At 38.7% G+C, this 17,500-nt stretch overlaps 1 pseudogene; it reads right to left on the bottom strand.

Annotated features, from left to right (window-relative positions):
- The window catches only part of LOC138015913 (uncharacterized), a 63,560-nt pseudogene that overhangs the window by 32 nt on the left and 46,028 nt on the right, over positions 1 to 17,500 (bottom strand).

The raw sequence follows: 17,500 nt of genomic DNA, 5'->3' as shown, positions 1-17,500 counted from the left end.
TCAAGAGGTTGATCGATTGATGTGGCCAGACCTGTTTGTATTTGTGAAGCCACGTTTCCATTTGCAATCTCCCTTCCAGCAACGATAGCAGTGTGGAAATTGCACAGACACTACGCTCACCGAAGCTGTAATCACCTTTTTCTTGGGTAGGTTTTCTTCCAAAGGAGTTGTCTGAAATATTGCATGCATTGGAAGGGTAATATGGAGGTACTGGCCCTCGTCTTTTGAAGTCAATGCTGTAAAAAAGGAATACATTCATTTTACAGTGCTTTGCATAAGGCATAACAAGTAAGAAAGTGTTTACTTCATCATGTTACAATGGTAAGGGAGTTTGATGGGGGAAAAGGGTAAGAGAACACAACATCTTAAACTATTCCTTAATCAATAATTGTAATTGAAAATTGAAAGGATTTGCTCGCGAGTTTATTTCTGAATAGGATTCAATTAAAAAAAAATACATGTAGTTTTCTTCCATAATTGTTACGGCAAAGAAAGGGATCTTGTACACAGGTGCACTGCATAATTTCCTGGCAGTGATCATATGCACATCTATGTACAGAAGAAAGGTTTCAAAACGTCTTTTTACAAGAATTAGCCTCAATCAAGGCAGGAACAAAAAAGACTGCCTGCAGCAAAGATAGTGACGCATATCTGGAAAATAAAAGTGGCGTCTGTTGCCCTCTTTATGGAATAAATTACATCTGCTGCACCAGAACTGTCCTGGAAATGATAAGGATGGCAGGTTGGTGCCCGGGGACGACCGTGTGGGCTGTCCACGGACAGATGGTTAGGTTTTAGAAAAGAAAGGAAAAACATGAGTCTCCATGATGACAGTCTTCTGCTGGCAAAACTCACCAATCTCCTTGACAAGGGATTTCATTTTATCCCTATGCTCCAGCCGTGCAGTTTCCTGCAGCTCGGGCGGTAAGATGGGTCATTAAAGGTGTCACCCATAGCATTTATTTTCGTGGCCACTGGCCACATAAGAAAAGGCCCGCAGGGCCCGAGGTCCTAAGGGGGGATCTAGGGGTATTCTCCCCCAGAAAATTTTTGAAAAAGAGACCCCTGGAAGTGGGTTTTCCTGTTTTGTGACGCATGAAAAGGAAATTCTATTCAGCGATAATAACCCTCACTTTTTGTTGTGTTCTTCGCCTCACAGTTTAATATACAAACTTGTAACGTTCAAGAACAACAAAACGCTTTGGGTGAAATTGTTCAGTCATGAATTCCGAAATCTCCTTGATGTTAAGCTGATTGACAGCCTTTGGTGGAGTTTGGTGGCCAGCGAGGTTAGTAAGAAGTTTATATGTAACCGGTGTCTGATTGGTCAAAAACACAGATGCCCTCTTTTCTCTCGGAACCGAATGTGCATCGGCAAATGTATTGAACCACGCCCAGTAATCCGCCCACAATTCAGACGCTGAGTCGAAAGCAGAGAAACTTGTTAAGGCGGCCTTAAACGACTTAGCTGTTTCTTTTCCCTCACATTTCTGGGCTAAAGTCAAGAGAACTTGGATTTGTTCCTGATGTCGGTTTTGTTGAGCTTGCATCATGAATTGTTGTTGAATTTGCTGTTGAAGTAATTGCAGCAATTCATCTGTCACCATAACAAAATTTTCGAATATGCTGTAATAGGCTGGAGAAAAACGTTTAAAACTCGACACTAAGGAAGTCCTTTTCAAACAATATCAACAGCTTATTAATCCCATCCTCGTTGCCAAAAATCTGTTGTGTTCTTCACCTCACAATGATTTTATAAACAGTTTAATTTAAACGGAAAACATTTAACATTCAACATCCAACCTTTTACATAGAACAAAAAGCAATATATATACATATCATTAAATCCTAGAGAAATACAGGGGTAACGGTGTAATTAAGGTCCTATTCAATCGAACAAAGCATCAAAGTTGTACACAATTGTACACAACGATCAAACGATCAGTCTGCACAATACTAAATCAGTTCCACAACACTTTTCATGTTAACTTTAAATACAGACACCTCACTTAACAAAGATTACATGAATAAAGGTAATATTAATTTCCAAAAAACTTGGGTGTTTTTTAATTCTTCAGTTATCCTCCGAAGCTTTAGTTCACCAATAATATTCACGCCATTCGAAAGAAATTCATTCATTCGAAAGAAATTATATCATTCTTTGAATGGCGTGTAAAACCCGTTCCCAGTTCGGACGACACGTTTTTTTTCCTGAATGTGACTCATCAATATTACAACAAAGTAGTACATAGTTTTGTTTCACAGCACTTCTACAGTCTTTAATCACAGTTTGCTTTTCAACAACTTACTTGAAAAAGAAAAAAAACTGAAATGCAAATATACTGTAAAGTTTTAAATAAATTTTAGTCATCTCCATCCTCAATGTCAGAGCCCTCAAGTGAGCACATGTTACAAGCAGCTTCTTGAAGACTTAATTTCTCGTCTTCGAGATCTTCAGCTTCTTCATTCAGCAAATCCACTTCAGGGTCAGCATCAGGGTAAGAATTATCTCACAGAAAAGGTAGAAGCCGCGCACAACCTCGTTGCCAGGGCCATCTCTGCTTTCAAAATGGGTGGCATATGTAAATGGCCTCCAATAACCTCGTTGATTCACAGGGATTAAAAGGTTATGAATTTATCTTCTGATTTTATCTAGACGTAGATAAGAAACAAGGAGGGAAGACACCAAGAAACAATTATGTGTTTAAGCAGGAATTTTTTTTATTAATTTCGCTTTGTACCTGCAACAATGAACATCTTCACCCGTAACATCTAGTCAGCTGGGCCGCAACAGGTGTTACAGGTTACGGCCCTTATTGACATCCCTGCTACAATGCTCTTCCCAGCAACAAGTACCAAAGAGATGTAATTGGAGTAGCCGTCAATGAAGTACACTGTATTGCCGAGTGGGGCACATCGACCAGCAACAAAAATCATTCTTCATTTCATGCATGGTATTCACGACTGAACGAGATCCGGTCTCTTTTGGAAGTACCATTCATTGCTCTCCCAGCTACAGCGCCAGTGAAAACCAAGGAACAATTGATGAACAGGGAACAGTTTGGATCACCAAAGGAAATTGTGGAAAGTCCTAATAAGTTTAATGCACGATACTCCATTCAAAAACTCGAAAATTCCTTACCAATCATTAAGAATTTTCGTTGTCAGAACGATTATTTGTTGTCAAACATCTGGGCACATGTGCTGTGACAACTGTGCTGATTCCTGCAAATGTCAAGGTGGCTACTGCAATATTTTCGTGCATCGATCTACCCACATAACAAGATGACACATACACAGAGCACTCAAGGGCAATCTCGTGCAAGCAGATGTCAAATTAAAAGACAACCTGAAAGTCTTAGGACAGCAACTTGTGAGAAACAGCAGTGACGCACTTTAAGAAAACGGTGCGTCACCTAGTGGTTGTGGCTCAAATGTTTTGGAATTTGGAACAGAGCAAGTTCAACAAGTTATTCAAAATGCAAATCACATTTTCTACTTAGCTGATCTCAATGAACGTGTTGACATTTTGCAGAAAAAGCATACTACATGTATTTCTGGGAACTCATCAGAACTTTTAGTGACATGTAACAAAATTTTCCCTATTGTCAGGGGTTTCATAAAGATTCAGAAAAGGGGAGATTGGCGATGCACAGATCAGTAAATTTTATTCATACTTATCACTAAATGGGTGATGATTTCAAAAGCAGCTGGTCGAGGTCACGTTCATAGCTATCTGCCTGGTTTCTGTGACAAAATGGCACACCTGTATTTTACTTACAAGATGACGGGTTTACGTCAGATAGATAGAAAACTGAACATACAGTCTAAACCCCAGCTAACACGCAATAACATATGGCGTACGATCCCCGCCAAAATTCATTGTTTGAATTTTAGATTCGTCTTTTGAATTTTAAATTTAGAAGTTGAATTTTATAGGCGAATTTAAAATTTTACACTCTTGCTTCAGATTTCGCATCATTGGAAAACATTTTTACACTTGTCTTTCAGCTTTTAAACTCAACTCTTTTATTTGACATTGCTCGCCATGTATTTTCAACTCGCTTCATCGAATTACAAAGTAGAACCATGCAATTTTCAACTTGACGCTGTCGATGAAACTATACATCGGACAAATTTTCCTGCATTGTTACTTTTTATAAGCTTAAATGCCTGTGCCAATACTCGTCGAATTTTGTCACTTGCCGAGTCATATTTTAAACTCGACCGTGAAAATTTTCAACACGACTTCTGAATTCTCCGTCATGCTTCAGTGATCGTTGATCAAGACCATCTGTCTGGGGGTGGGTCGTGGGTGACACTATAGTCCATCATGCTTTGCGCATTCACCGCAAACATGGCGGCAGAGTTCGCACTTGCTGTTGTACAAGAAACTTTGGAGCGTTTAGATTCCGATCTGAACGGTGATTATAGCGGAATTTTGCTTCAATTGGAGTATTTAAATCGTACTATTATAAATTGTGGGGATTTACCTGATTCTATCGTGGCTGGCATAGGATCCGCCATTGCATGTTTATTGAGCGCACAGAGAAAGAGCGTTCCCTGCACCTATAGAGCAAACCGTTTACTCACTGGCCGCAGAGGTCGCCCTCCCTTTGATGTATCAGAGGATCAACTCCTATTCCTCGTAGACAGTGGGTTTACAGTACCAAAAAGAGCTGTTGGGAATTTCAAAAAGGACTGTGGAAAGGACGATGTCCGACTTTGGGATCAAGATATCAGGTGAGCTCGGTATTCTTTGTTTTGTCCCCTGCTGAACTAGTTGTAGCACCAACTATTTTTTCCATAATCGAAATTCATGCTGTCTTCTGGTATTTCAGTCATACCCACAACAATTTACTTATGAGTTTTTTTTAACGTACCCCCCCCCCCCACCCCTCCCTTAGCACAATATCTTCAGACTTCACCTTCTTTCAGAAATATACAGTGACATCAGTGATCAAGATCTTGATCAGTTGGTGAGGCAAGTGCAGCAGCAGCATCCAGGTGTTGGCATAAGGTTACTGAAAGGTCACCTTAAAAGTCTTGGTCATCGTATTCAAAGGGATAGAATCCAGCTTTCTATTCTGCGCACAGATCCAACTAGTGTTCTTAACAGGTGGAAAAATTCAGTAAAACGGCGAGTCTACAGTGTCCATGCACCACAGTCCTTGTGGCACATAGATGGAAATCACAAGTTGATTAGGTACTGAGTGTTTATTTTGCATCTTGTCACAGCAGGCTGATTTAGCAACAGAACAGGAAAGTCAGTTGATGACGAAAAAGGGCAGGGAAAGCACTAAACATGACTTCCAGGGTGCAATTTGCTGCACTGCCATTGGTAAAGCCAGTTGTTTGATTTGCACGTGCGGTCATCAACTGGCGTACCCATTCTGTTGCTGAATCAGCCTGAAGTAGTTTGTTTTGGCAAAACAGATGGCTATGCAATATTTTTGAAAGTTGTCATTTTGTTTTACTGAAGGTGGAGAATTGTCGTACATGGTGGCATTGATGGCTACTCAAGACTTCCCGTCTACTTGCATGCAGCCAACAACAACAGGGCAGCTACGGTGTTAAAACTTTTTCAAGGGGCTGTTTCAGATTATGGCTTGCCATACAGAGTACGGTGTGACAAGGGAGGGGAAATTCCCCTACTAGAAGATTCAGTCAATATTTAAAAAAGAAGAAATATCCATAATGTACTTGAATCGTTTTAAAGCATTTTTTTTTCTACAGGAAAAAGTACCCACAACCAGCGAATAGAAAGATTGTGGAAAGATGTGTTTGAAGGATGCCTTTGCCTTTTTTATGAATTATTCCACCACCTTGAGAGTGAGAATCTACTGGATCCTGACAGTGAAGTGCACTTATGGTGTTTGCACTACATATACCTTCTGAAAATTGTCGCTCCCGGTGTTCAGAAGACTGTTTTAAAATCCTCGACTCTGCTTCCACACGTTTCCAATTGAAAATCAAAGAAGCCATGCATATCCTTTGGGAGCAGCCATCTTTAAATTCCCAAGTCAAACATCTTAATTTATCCCTTTCATACTAATTAGTTTTTTTTCTTAGCCTAAACACTTTGGTTTTTCTGTTTTGTTTCGTGGTTGGGTGTTTTTATTCTGTTCTCGCCTTCATCCTTAATTATTCATGTTATATCTCACTTTGTTACACTATTTATTGCTCAACTTTAGTTTATTTCTCATTTGTCAACTGACGATGGATGATGTTTCATCCGAAACATGTATTGATTAAATATGAATTTCAAAAACATCGTATGGATCATCAAAGCGATATCTTACTTCGTGCTGCTAAGAAGTTTTGGTAACATTTTACACGATCTAGCAGCCAAATATGATCAGAAGTTGTCCATTGCCGAGCTTCGCTATTTGGAGAAGACATCTACAAAAGCGAGGAAAGCCCGGCTTGATGTCAATTTCCTCAAGAACCGTCAGTCTCTTCGCGTTTTTCCCAGATTCGTTTCTTTTGCCTTGCGTAACACCTCTCCCCAGGATGTCATAGCCATACGGAAACGTCTACTACGCAGCGCCATCGATAAGAGATCTAAAGAACTGAAGCGACTCGAGAATGAGAGGGACAAGATCTCCAACAAGCTTCAAAACATACTTAACAATCTTGACTTTTATTTCTTGCGCAACGCTCTACAGAGCAACATTAACAAATTATCATCTAAGATAGTGGAAACACATGCCAAGAAACTTCGAAATTTGAGCCGACACGCAATTATGCCATTTAATGCTGACGAAACAGTGATCAACATGTCTTCCCACCAATTGTCCTCTGAGCAATGCGATGCACTCAAAAATGGTCTGACTCAGTCCATCTGTCCTCCATCTATACGCAAGTCTGACATCTATACTTGCTTCGAACTTATTCATGGCTCCATGCTCAAGAAAATCGTTGATCGTGGTCAAACTGGTAAGCTCCAAGCTGCATTATCTCATCTTGTGGCTCCTACATCGCCTCTCATCGTGTATCTCACAATGATCGGAAAGTACTCCAAGTCTTGAAAAGTCTCAAAAGGAATAAGAACATTGTCATTCTGAAACCTGACAAAGGGAATGGTGTGGTCATTTTGGACAGGACAGTTTATGATAGCAGTATCCTTAACATCATCTCGGATTCGTCCAAATTCAAGAAACTTAAGGATGATCCAACTCTCCTAAGGGAGGGCCAATTACAACGGTTTCTTCGCAACCTGAAGAAGAATGATGAAATTGAGAACACCATTTATGACAAGATCTATCCATCAGGATCTCAACCAGCCAGAATTTATGGGCTTCCTAAGATGCATAAGGTTCAAGATCACTCTTCAACACCTCCTTTCCGGCCCATTGTTGCTTCGATTGAAATCTATAATTACAAGCTAGCTAAGTATTTATGTACATTGTTAAACCCTCACATCCCTAATGACTACTGTGCTCATGACACTTTTACTTTTGTTAGTGAAGTCAACAGACTCCATACCCTAAATAAGTTCATGGTTTCTTTCGATGTCGAAAGTCTTTTCACCAACATTCCCCTCATCGAATCTATCGACTTAGCGGTAGACTACATTATGAAGGGCAATCCAGATATTAAATTAGGACGGGAAAATCTTACTAAGTTATTTTTCTTTGCCACTGCTCAAACCCGTTTTTCATTTTTGGGTAATTTTTACGATCAAATTGATGGGGTAGCCATGGGCTCCCCGCTTGCTCCTGTATTAGCTAATCTCTTTATGGGTCACCATGAGAAACGCTGGTTAGAGAATTACAATTCAGGTATAGAGTTTTACCGTAGATATGTCTACGACACCTTTGCTTTGTTTAATACCGAGCAGGATGCTTTATCTTTCTTTAGTTATATCAACAGCCAGCATCCTAACATCAAGTTTACTATGGAGAAGGAAGAAAACCACAAGCTTCCCTTCTTAAATGTGCTTTTAGATAACCATAGTAATCAGGGCATTATTACCTCGGTTTTCCACAAGAAGACCTACACCGGTCTTCTCACTAATTATTACAGCTTTGTACCTTTCAGTTACAAATTAGGAGTAGTACGCACTCTGGTTGACCGAGTATTTAAAATTAATAATACTTGGACTGGTTTTCACTTGGACATAAGCAACCTTACCAAAACATTAAGGAAGAATTTGTTTCCTTCTAGCGTTATCGAGAATGTTGTTAGAAAATTACTTTACAATTACTTTACCTCCGATACCTCTCAGAGTGTTGCTCGGAAGGACAATTGTTTGTATTTTAAATTACCGTACATCGGTCCCTTTTCCATCATAACAAAACGCAGAATTAAGAAATTAGTCAACAAATTTTGCAGCGACCTGGAAATTAAGTTGGTGTTCACCCCGTCTAAAATTAGGAGTTGGTTTGGGGCGAAGGATCCTATCCCTGCGGGTTTACGATCGCGAGTCATTTACAAGTTTTCATGTGCAGGCTGTAATGCCTGTTATATTGGTGAAACCAATAGACATTTCGCCACTCGCATCCGTGAACATCTCGCCTCCGACAAACATTCCCACATATTTAAGCACTTGAGAGGTTCTGAAAATTGTCGCTCCCGGTGTTCAGAAGACTGTTTTAAAATCCTCGGCTCTGCTTCCACACGTTTCCAATTGAAAATTAAAGAAGCCATGCATATCCTTTGGGAGCAGCCATCTTTAAATTCCCAAGTCAAACATCTTTTCTTTCTTAGCCTAAACACTTTGGTTTTTCTGTTTTGTTTCGTGGTTGGGTGTTTTTATTCTGTTCTCGCCTTCATCCTTAATTATTCATGTTATATCTCACTTTGTTACACTATTTATTGCTCAACTTTAGTTTATTTCTCATTTGTCAACTGACGATGGATGATGTTTCATCCGAAACATGTATTGATTAAATATGAATTTCAAAAACATCGTATGGATCATCAAAGCGATATATACCTTCCAATAATTAACCGAAATCTGACTAACTGGAGAAATGCATGGTCCCATCATCCTTTAAGGACCGAAAAGAATCTGAGCCCCATGCAGATGTGGATACAGGGTATTCACCTAACAAATGGCTCTACTTTAGATGTTGTTGAGGTATACATAATTATATGTAATCAAATATCTGTTCATATGACAGTGATGAAAACAATGTTAATTTATATATTTTCTTGCTCTGATTTTAATTGTGTTATAAAAAAAAAATCAGTAAATGCAAAACTCACATACTGGGAGGTCTTGTTTAATTTTGTCCCAGCTACAATGTATCGATCCAATAAATAATATGAAGCGGTTAGGCCACTGGAAAAATTTACCTACAAATCATGGTTTCATTCGGGGAACACAAACCTTTGAAGGTAATACAGTATTTGTCTTATAATAATGGTTTTTGGAATGGGTTGATTATCATTTTATTTTCCCATCCTCAAAACCATTCATAAGTTTATGGGAAATTTTCCTGTAGACAGTACAAGTCAACTATAACCACAGTGCCGCGACGTAAGGTAGAAAGATCGAGAAATGTATAGATAGCGTGAATATAATTTGTTAAAGTTAGACACCTTTTGGACAGTATGCTACGTTCTTTTTGTTTATTTTCATGTACAGAATATAGACGAATATGGAATCGACTGGCAGGGTCCTGCATCTGTGGAGGAAGTAAACTCTGTTGAAGTTCCTGATATACCTTGCTGTTTAAATGATACACAGTTGGCAGCGATACAGGCTATTACCCTAGCATCTGGAACTGATGATCCATATGCAGTAGATTTATATATCAGAATTGTGGGTGAAGTTGAAAGACTTTTAGAGTGAATTTAATAGTAAGAATCAACAATGTTGTTTTCTCTACCATCTTTACCCTTCAAAAATAGATGGGCTGTTCATAAGGCCACAGGATATTATATTATCTATGTGTGCTTATTTGGATTAGAAATGGTAATATGGTAGGAAAAAAAAGCTATCCAAGGTATTACCACGAGTATGTGCTGCTTCACCACTCCAAGGTTGTGTTCTAGGAAAAAATGAAGGGAGCCCAGTGCTGTTGATTTGTTAATTGAAAGTTGCTCACCATATAATGTATTGTAAAGTAAGGAGATTTTACAATTGCCTGGAAGAAAAGGTTAGATGCCAGGGGTCATCAGGCCCTGCTAGAACACTGTCTTTCCACTCTTTTTATTTCAATTCTCTACTTTCACGAATCCTGTAATGCTCTCTGTTTTTTGGGGGAATAGATTTTCATCTGAAAAAAAACAAAACAAATTGTTATTGAAATCAAATATAAACTACACCCCCAAAAAGCAAAGAACATTATGCATACAGGAAGGTCAAGAAGAATAGTAAGATATCAAGAAAATATATTTCTTGTAAAAACCCTGAACACAAACTTGAAATAGATGCAAGCAGAAATGGACTGTCAGTATTTCTCCTTTGCAGACTCTGCCATGTCAATTGACTGCACTTGCACTAATGACAGTGAATGATGTGAGTCATGATCAGTCTTACTAAATTAAGCTTATCACAATCCAGCTTGGTGCAAAGTTGTCTGATGAGATAACAATGAGTCCAATAAGAGTATTAAAAAATGTAATGAGAACATTTATCTATTATATAATGTTAAGAAATATTTTGTCACGTTTGAACAGTTGTAGTTTTACATGGTTGCCACAGGTCAGGAAATGGTCAGGGATGTGTGTGGGATGGCTGTGAGGGGTGCGTTGAGTCCATTATCAGGAATAATTTGTGAAATTGTTAACTCACTTGGTCAGGGACATTTTACATCATTCAGGAAAAGGTCAGGAAATTTCTAAAACCTCTTGTTGTGGCAACCATGTTTTTCTATTAATACACAGAAATGATCAATTTACCTTGTGTATCTGTATCACTGACCACTACAAGAGGAAAGTCATTAACTCTAACATGAAACATTAATTCTCACCATTCACTAAAATGAGACAATATTAAAATATGCACTGGAATTACTGCATGAATCCTCGTGCCCAACTGTAACTTTAACACTGAAATTCTGAACCTACGCAAAGACCTTAATCTGCAAACAAGGTCAGATACAAGAATTGTTTTCTTTTCAAGAATAAGCCAAAGTAGAACGATAATCAGAGCAAAATGATATTTGAACAGAAATAATTCATAGCTGCTAGAAATACCCAAAGATATTCTTGGAAAACGATTTTAGACAATTTATTTACTATGGAAATGCAGATTAAGACTGCTCTCAACTTTCTACACACCAAAAGTTAAGTTTCATTGCTGAAAAAAATGCTCCACACTCATGTCATTGACAAGCATCTCTTTTAGTCAATGTTTATACCTGTACCTACGCAACATTAACTAATTTATCATCATCTTAAGCCAAACTGCATACATGTATAGTATGGAAATAATAATTTGTAGTGATATGCAAACACGAAATCGTGCCATGTATGAATATATTTACATGTCATGAAACACCTGAATATGGCATAGTTGTTGAGATTTTGTGTCAACGAAACCTGTTGTATTAACAATTAGAAATGTCTTATGCCAATCATTTGGAGTCCACAAACAACAATTATTAGTCATGAGGCAATTCAATAAAACTTGTACAAGTGTACCTTGTGTTGGAGTCTGAGAACAATGGCTACACTTGCAAAAGTTTGCTAATAGAGAGGAGAAGTGTGACCTGATGTTACCATGATAGTACTATTTCTGGATGACGACAAAACAAACGATGATGGCAACGGCAAGGATAACAGCCAAAAATAATAGGTTTATATTAACAAACTGCAACTTTGCATGTGCATCACGGTATTTTGTACATTTTTTTGTGGAGAATTTTCGCTTTCTTTCTCTAAACTTAGATAACGATAGGTACAGTGCCAAGGAAAATTTCACCAAGGTTTTGCCACAGTGAATGAAATGGACTAAGATTGGCTAAGTTTGAAATAGTGAAAAGAGATTTTTGATTGACTTTATCAATTTGTTGTCATCCAAACATTTTGGTATTATGGCAATGTGGCGTAACAACCTCTCCTCTCTATTGACCCCAGGTGGTATTGCAGCATTACAACGATAGGAAAGCCGCAAATATGCAAACTGTCCACGGATAACCCACATTTTCATTAAAAATCCCGAACCCCAACCAACTTAACTCTGGTATATCATATCCTGATAAAATAACAACTGTCAAGAAATAAAATAAAATCATGTATTCTTTTGAAAATGCCGAGGCGCAGGTTCGGAGGTTAACATTTACGGCTTCGTAATCCTTCATACATGCTTGGTAGCCGTTTGTATTTTTTTCATGTCAGGCCTAAGCGTTTTTACTTATGGCCTTTGACAGGCCGTAAGTTAATGTCCCAGAACGCTATGATTGGCGTTTCCGAGCATTAAAAGTTCAAAAGTTTCAGGGGGAGGATGCCCTGTGTTTACTGATCATTTGTTTTCTTCTATGATAATTTGCAATCAAACCCAATTATTGCCGACAGATTTGTGGGAAATGTTATCAGACAACATTCGTTGGTTTGCTTCACTGAGAAAACAGTAAACACGACTTTGGTACCCAAACAATAACTTTTAGCATGGATAAAAATCGTCTGTGTAAATGTTATATGCTGGTGAATGCCCTGCCAGCATTGTCACAAACAGTATTAATTGAAGCCATAAATGTTTCAATGCCAGGGAATTTCATGGGAAAAGTAATCTTTTTTAGACATGTAGAAGAAGAAATTGACGAGTCGTCAGTGAACTCGATATGGATCTTGCCTAATCCAAAATCTGGCACACAAGGTGCTCCTGTGGCAAAAATTAAAAGGTCTTTCATTTTCTCAATTGAAGCTGTTTCGAGGTAGTCCTCACAATATTCCTTTACCCTGCCTTCTTCATCAGTTAGCTCAACTGGAAATACCAAGCACTCCTTTACTTTGCTACATGTGATGTTGTTACCAGCAACAAATAGCCCTTCAAAGAGATCAGGGTAGACACTCAAACGGGCACCAAAGCCTAATGCTTGGAGGCCTTCTCTGAGCTGGTCCAGTACAACTTTGCGCTTGCCAATGGCATCATGAATGATTAAATTTTGAATTGCCTTCATCTTGTTATCAGTCTGAAAGTCAAGTACAAGGAAATCAAAAAGCAATATTTTTCTTGTATGAAAAAAGGAAAATCAAACAATCATGGAGAAGAGAAGATTCTTGCTGCACATGTACCTTTGCCCAATAAGAATGGATGGATAACATGATTAATTCTTGTATAAGCTACACTGTAACAGGCCTGCAGATAAAGCTATACTTACACTTAGAACAGTAGTTAAACCACTTTCGGCCATTGCAATTCCTACTTCCTCTTTGACTGAATCATCCAGCTCCTGGACATCACGAGCTCCGGCAATCTGAAAAAAAGAAAAAAAAGCAGATCATACGTAGTCAAATTAGTATTTCAAGTTGGTACAGAATGTATTTCAACCCCAGTTGAACATTTGGGCACAAATCTTTATCCAAAATTACACTACATCCTGCAAATCCACAGCTAGTCCATGAAAATGCCAATCTTTGTGTGATTACCTCTCTTTTTTTTTTTTTTTTTTGGGGGGGGGGGGAGGGGGGGGGATGTCATGATCTAACCAATTCTTTGCCAAGATGCACATTACAATGTATGCAAAGTCAATAAAAAGTCACCAAAACTTAGAAACGAAGAGCTTTCAAGTGCTTTTACAAAAATGTACATGTTTTTCTAAGTTTTCCATATGACATCATGCATTTAAATTTGCGTTTTCTCACCTTTGTGATTAGATCTTGCATGTGCAAGGAGCAATCTTCTGTTGTCATAGTTTTTACTGCTTCCTGGAGGTCCCCTTTACATAGGTAATTATAAACTGCTGGGCTAAAAATGGGGAAACCAGGCCCCCCTTGTAAAATGCTGTGCACAACCATCACTCCTACCTGCTTCATAACCCCTGCAGCTACAACATCACTGCTGTAGATTGGTGTGCGGTAGTCTAGGCCCTGGAAAAACTGTTTGGACACAGCACAAAGCAACTGTGTATAAAACTGTCTTACTACCCCTCCTGTGTCTGCTGCCAATTGTCCAGAATAGACAATTCTCAGTCTCTTTGTCGGGTCAAACGCCTCAGCTTTGTAGTATACCATGGCATCTTCTAATAGATCTTCCTCATCGATCTTCAGTTTAACTTTATCTACAGACATTTTTCTCTGGATACTTTTTATCTCAGACGAAAGGCGTTCCTCTTTTGATTGACCCAAACAAATACTATGTAGTAATTCATCGTCATCATCATCAGCATCAACAGTAGCAGCAGCATTTGTATCATAATCATTCGGATTGTCATCAAATAAAGCCATAGACTTTTGACCAAGGAGGGAATTCACCGTCTTGCTATAACTCCCATTTTGGATTAGAGATGCCTCCAGTTCACTTGATGTCTTATCGGGGAACATCTCAGAAAGGTGCTGCAATTCCTTACTTCTGTTTGTAGAAGTACAATCCGTAGTTGTACATGAAGGAATCCGCAATGTTTTGGGCTCAGGGAGCATTGAGGCTTGGTTATCATCATCATCATCACTATCAGAACATGAACCAAAATATTATCAGCCATTAGAGCTTTTAACAAAGGGTCCTACAAATTATCTACAACGAACCAATACACTACTGTGTATTGTGACTCTAAAAGCTAGATGTGGAATTTGATTCTAGATTAAAATTGGCGCAGTAGAGAGGAGAAGCCTTTACGTCATGTTGCCATAGTAGCAATATGTTTGGGTGACAACAAACTAAAAACATCACTCCAAAAAGTGAATTCACACTCTTACAAACTTCATCAAAAGTTTGCAAAATTTTCAAGGTTTACATCTGAAAGTACCGTACCTAAGTTCAGAAAAACAAACAATAGTGTTGTGTTCACCTTCTTCCTAAAGGAGGCATGGATTAGAAAGTTTTTTAAATTTTCATGTTGCAGTCGTGTGCAACAAAGGCTAAGAAATGTACAAATAAATTGTGATGCACTTGCAAAGTTGTTGTTTTGCTAATATAAGCCTATTGTTTTTTTTTTGCAGTTCTCGTTGCCTTTGTGGTTGCTTAGCCCCCTATTGTTGTTATCCAGACATTGTGCTTTCATGGTAACCTGCCGTCACACTTCTTATCTCTATTGGAGGTTGATTTTTTAACTTATCGCACAACCACACTAAACTTGAGACCCTTCCTTGAAGTACATACCTTACAAGATCAACATCGAACAGGGTAGCTTGGCGCTAAAAGATAATACAAAAATGTTTGTAGCAAACTTTGCATTGTATTTTAAAGATGAAATATAAAACAGAAACTTTTAGTTTCTCTTTGGGTTGAACTGGACACTGATAACATCCATACCCCCCTATGGAGGGCAATGGAAATTCAGAGGGGGAAGGGGGGGGGGGGTCCAAAGGAGGTGCATGTTAAATTATTTCGAGTAGTGGCATTTACAGCATAATGGAACAACTTTCTTTTTTTAACACAATATTCTCTCCAGAGGGTATCCAACCATGTTGAAAACATTACGAAAATTACAGGGGTGGGGCTATGACAAAATTACTTAGTTTTCATACACAATGCAATTACTCCCCTGTAATTCATATCTGCCCCCATTCAACTAGTCATGAACTGTTCATAAAATGCATAAAAGAAACTGGGTAGACATGACGATTCCACTGTTTGTTTTTTATCATGGTTTTAGTAAACTTGTTCAGACAGTTGCTTGGAAGCTGTCGTTGATTACAAATCATGAAAGCTTACAGGTATATACCTTTCTTTTTGTTGTGACTGGGTGCTCCTGGTCTTGGTGCTCCCGCAACTTATCCATCTCAACTTCCTTCATGCAGTGGAAACACTGCACTTTAGGTGCAGACGGCTTTGGTGAAATATTTTGGGAAACGGATATACATAAGTTAGAAGCGCTACTTAATTAGCTTATCTTTTACAACAAAAGCAGCATTCATTGTATGGAATATTTGTCATAATAATGCACTTACATGTATGTTTGTATTGTTTTGGCAAAAAAAAAAAGGTAGATATAAAATGACACCATCTGTGTGCAAAATTGCAGTAACTGAAAAGGACATATCAGTTAATTTAAATTTATTCCAATGCCAGCTTCTTTCTTTAATATTTATCACTTCTTCTTTCAAAAATTACCTGTGATATGGAATTGCAAGCATAGCAGACACAGGAAATAATGTTACAAAAAAATAAGTGAGGTTTACCTCATGGCAAACAGTCTTTGATGTCTCTCCTGTTATATCCACCTGAAGTGGCCTAATATATACAGTGGCCTGATTCGCCAGAGCCTTTATTTTACTTGGCATGTATGGAGCTGGGATTTTATGAAAGCCCTGATCACACCCTCCTCGTTGGTATAACAACAGCTCATATCCTCCTCCAGAAGAGAGTGCTGGGAAGGTGTTGAGCAGCTCCTGGTGGATTGAAGACCCGTCCATTACAAGACTTAAATTAGCTGGTCCCAATCCAGCATTACAAAGTGCTGTGCGGGCACCCAGTGAAGAAGGAGGCCTGTCATCAAGGGGATTTCCAAGGCAAAAAAACTTCATGGTACACGTAGGGTTCTTCTTTTTAGCTGGCCCTTTCCCTTTTCCAACATAAGAGCTTCTCCCTTTATAATTGAACAGTCTTCTGTGTTCCTGAACTTGAACAGCCATATTCGGGGTGGCAGCAGCGGCAACTGAAGGAGCCTGGTTGCCTGCAACAGTGGAGAGACCTACAATGCATAGAACAGGCATTCAATCTACTAACTATAGACTCCTCAAGTGAATTAAGGCCTGGGTCAAGAGCTATTTTCGCACCCCAGCAGAGTGCGAGGAATTCGTGGAATCCGCGTGGATCTTGCGAGTTGCCATAGAGACTCTTGGTAGCCAGCGTGTCAACCCACGTAATGTTCCCGAAAGGATTCCGCCATTGTGAAATATTGCTGATTTTGACGGTTCCAGCAAATTAAGGTCCAAGAAGACGTTGTTAGAAGGTAAAAAAAAGTAGTGTTTGCTATCTGAACTGCAAGAAAGATGCCACGCTATTTCAGTTATTTAATCGAAAAGTCATTTGCTGAACGCTTGTTGTAAACAATAAGCTTGCTGGTATAAAATCTACAAGCGTTCAGAGAACGACTTTTAAGCATATCAGCGTTTATACAGAGCAATTTTCTTTCAATATTCAGCCTTCTAGACAGTGCTCGAAAAATGTGTGCTGTCTTTTTGTAGTTTTACTCGCGAAGGATGCCACAGTACATTAAGAGTTTATACACAGTTGGTTTCTGAAGCAGCTGAAACGTGGCTATTAAAAGGTCAGATTTTATACATTACAAATTTTAGGGTGGGTGCGTTCGATTGACCGTATTCTGGAATAGGAATACATGGAATATAAGTTAGAAATCCTTCGTTTTTACGAAGATTCACGTTAGAATGGTCAAACATCGGTTGAAATGCTATTTTAAACATATTGTTATTATCCTTGCTG

The sequence above is a fragment of the Montipora capricornis genome, chromosome 9 (assembly GCF_036669925.1).
Source record: "Montipora capricornis isolate CH-2021 chromosome 9, ASM3666992v2, whole genome shotgun sequence".
NCBI classification, from domain to species: domain Eukaryota; kingdom Metazoa; phylum Cnidaria; class Anthozoa; order Scleractinia; family Acroporidae; genus Montipora; species Montipora capricornis.
This window is presented reverse-complemented; position numbering and strand designations above follow the sequence as displayed.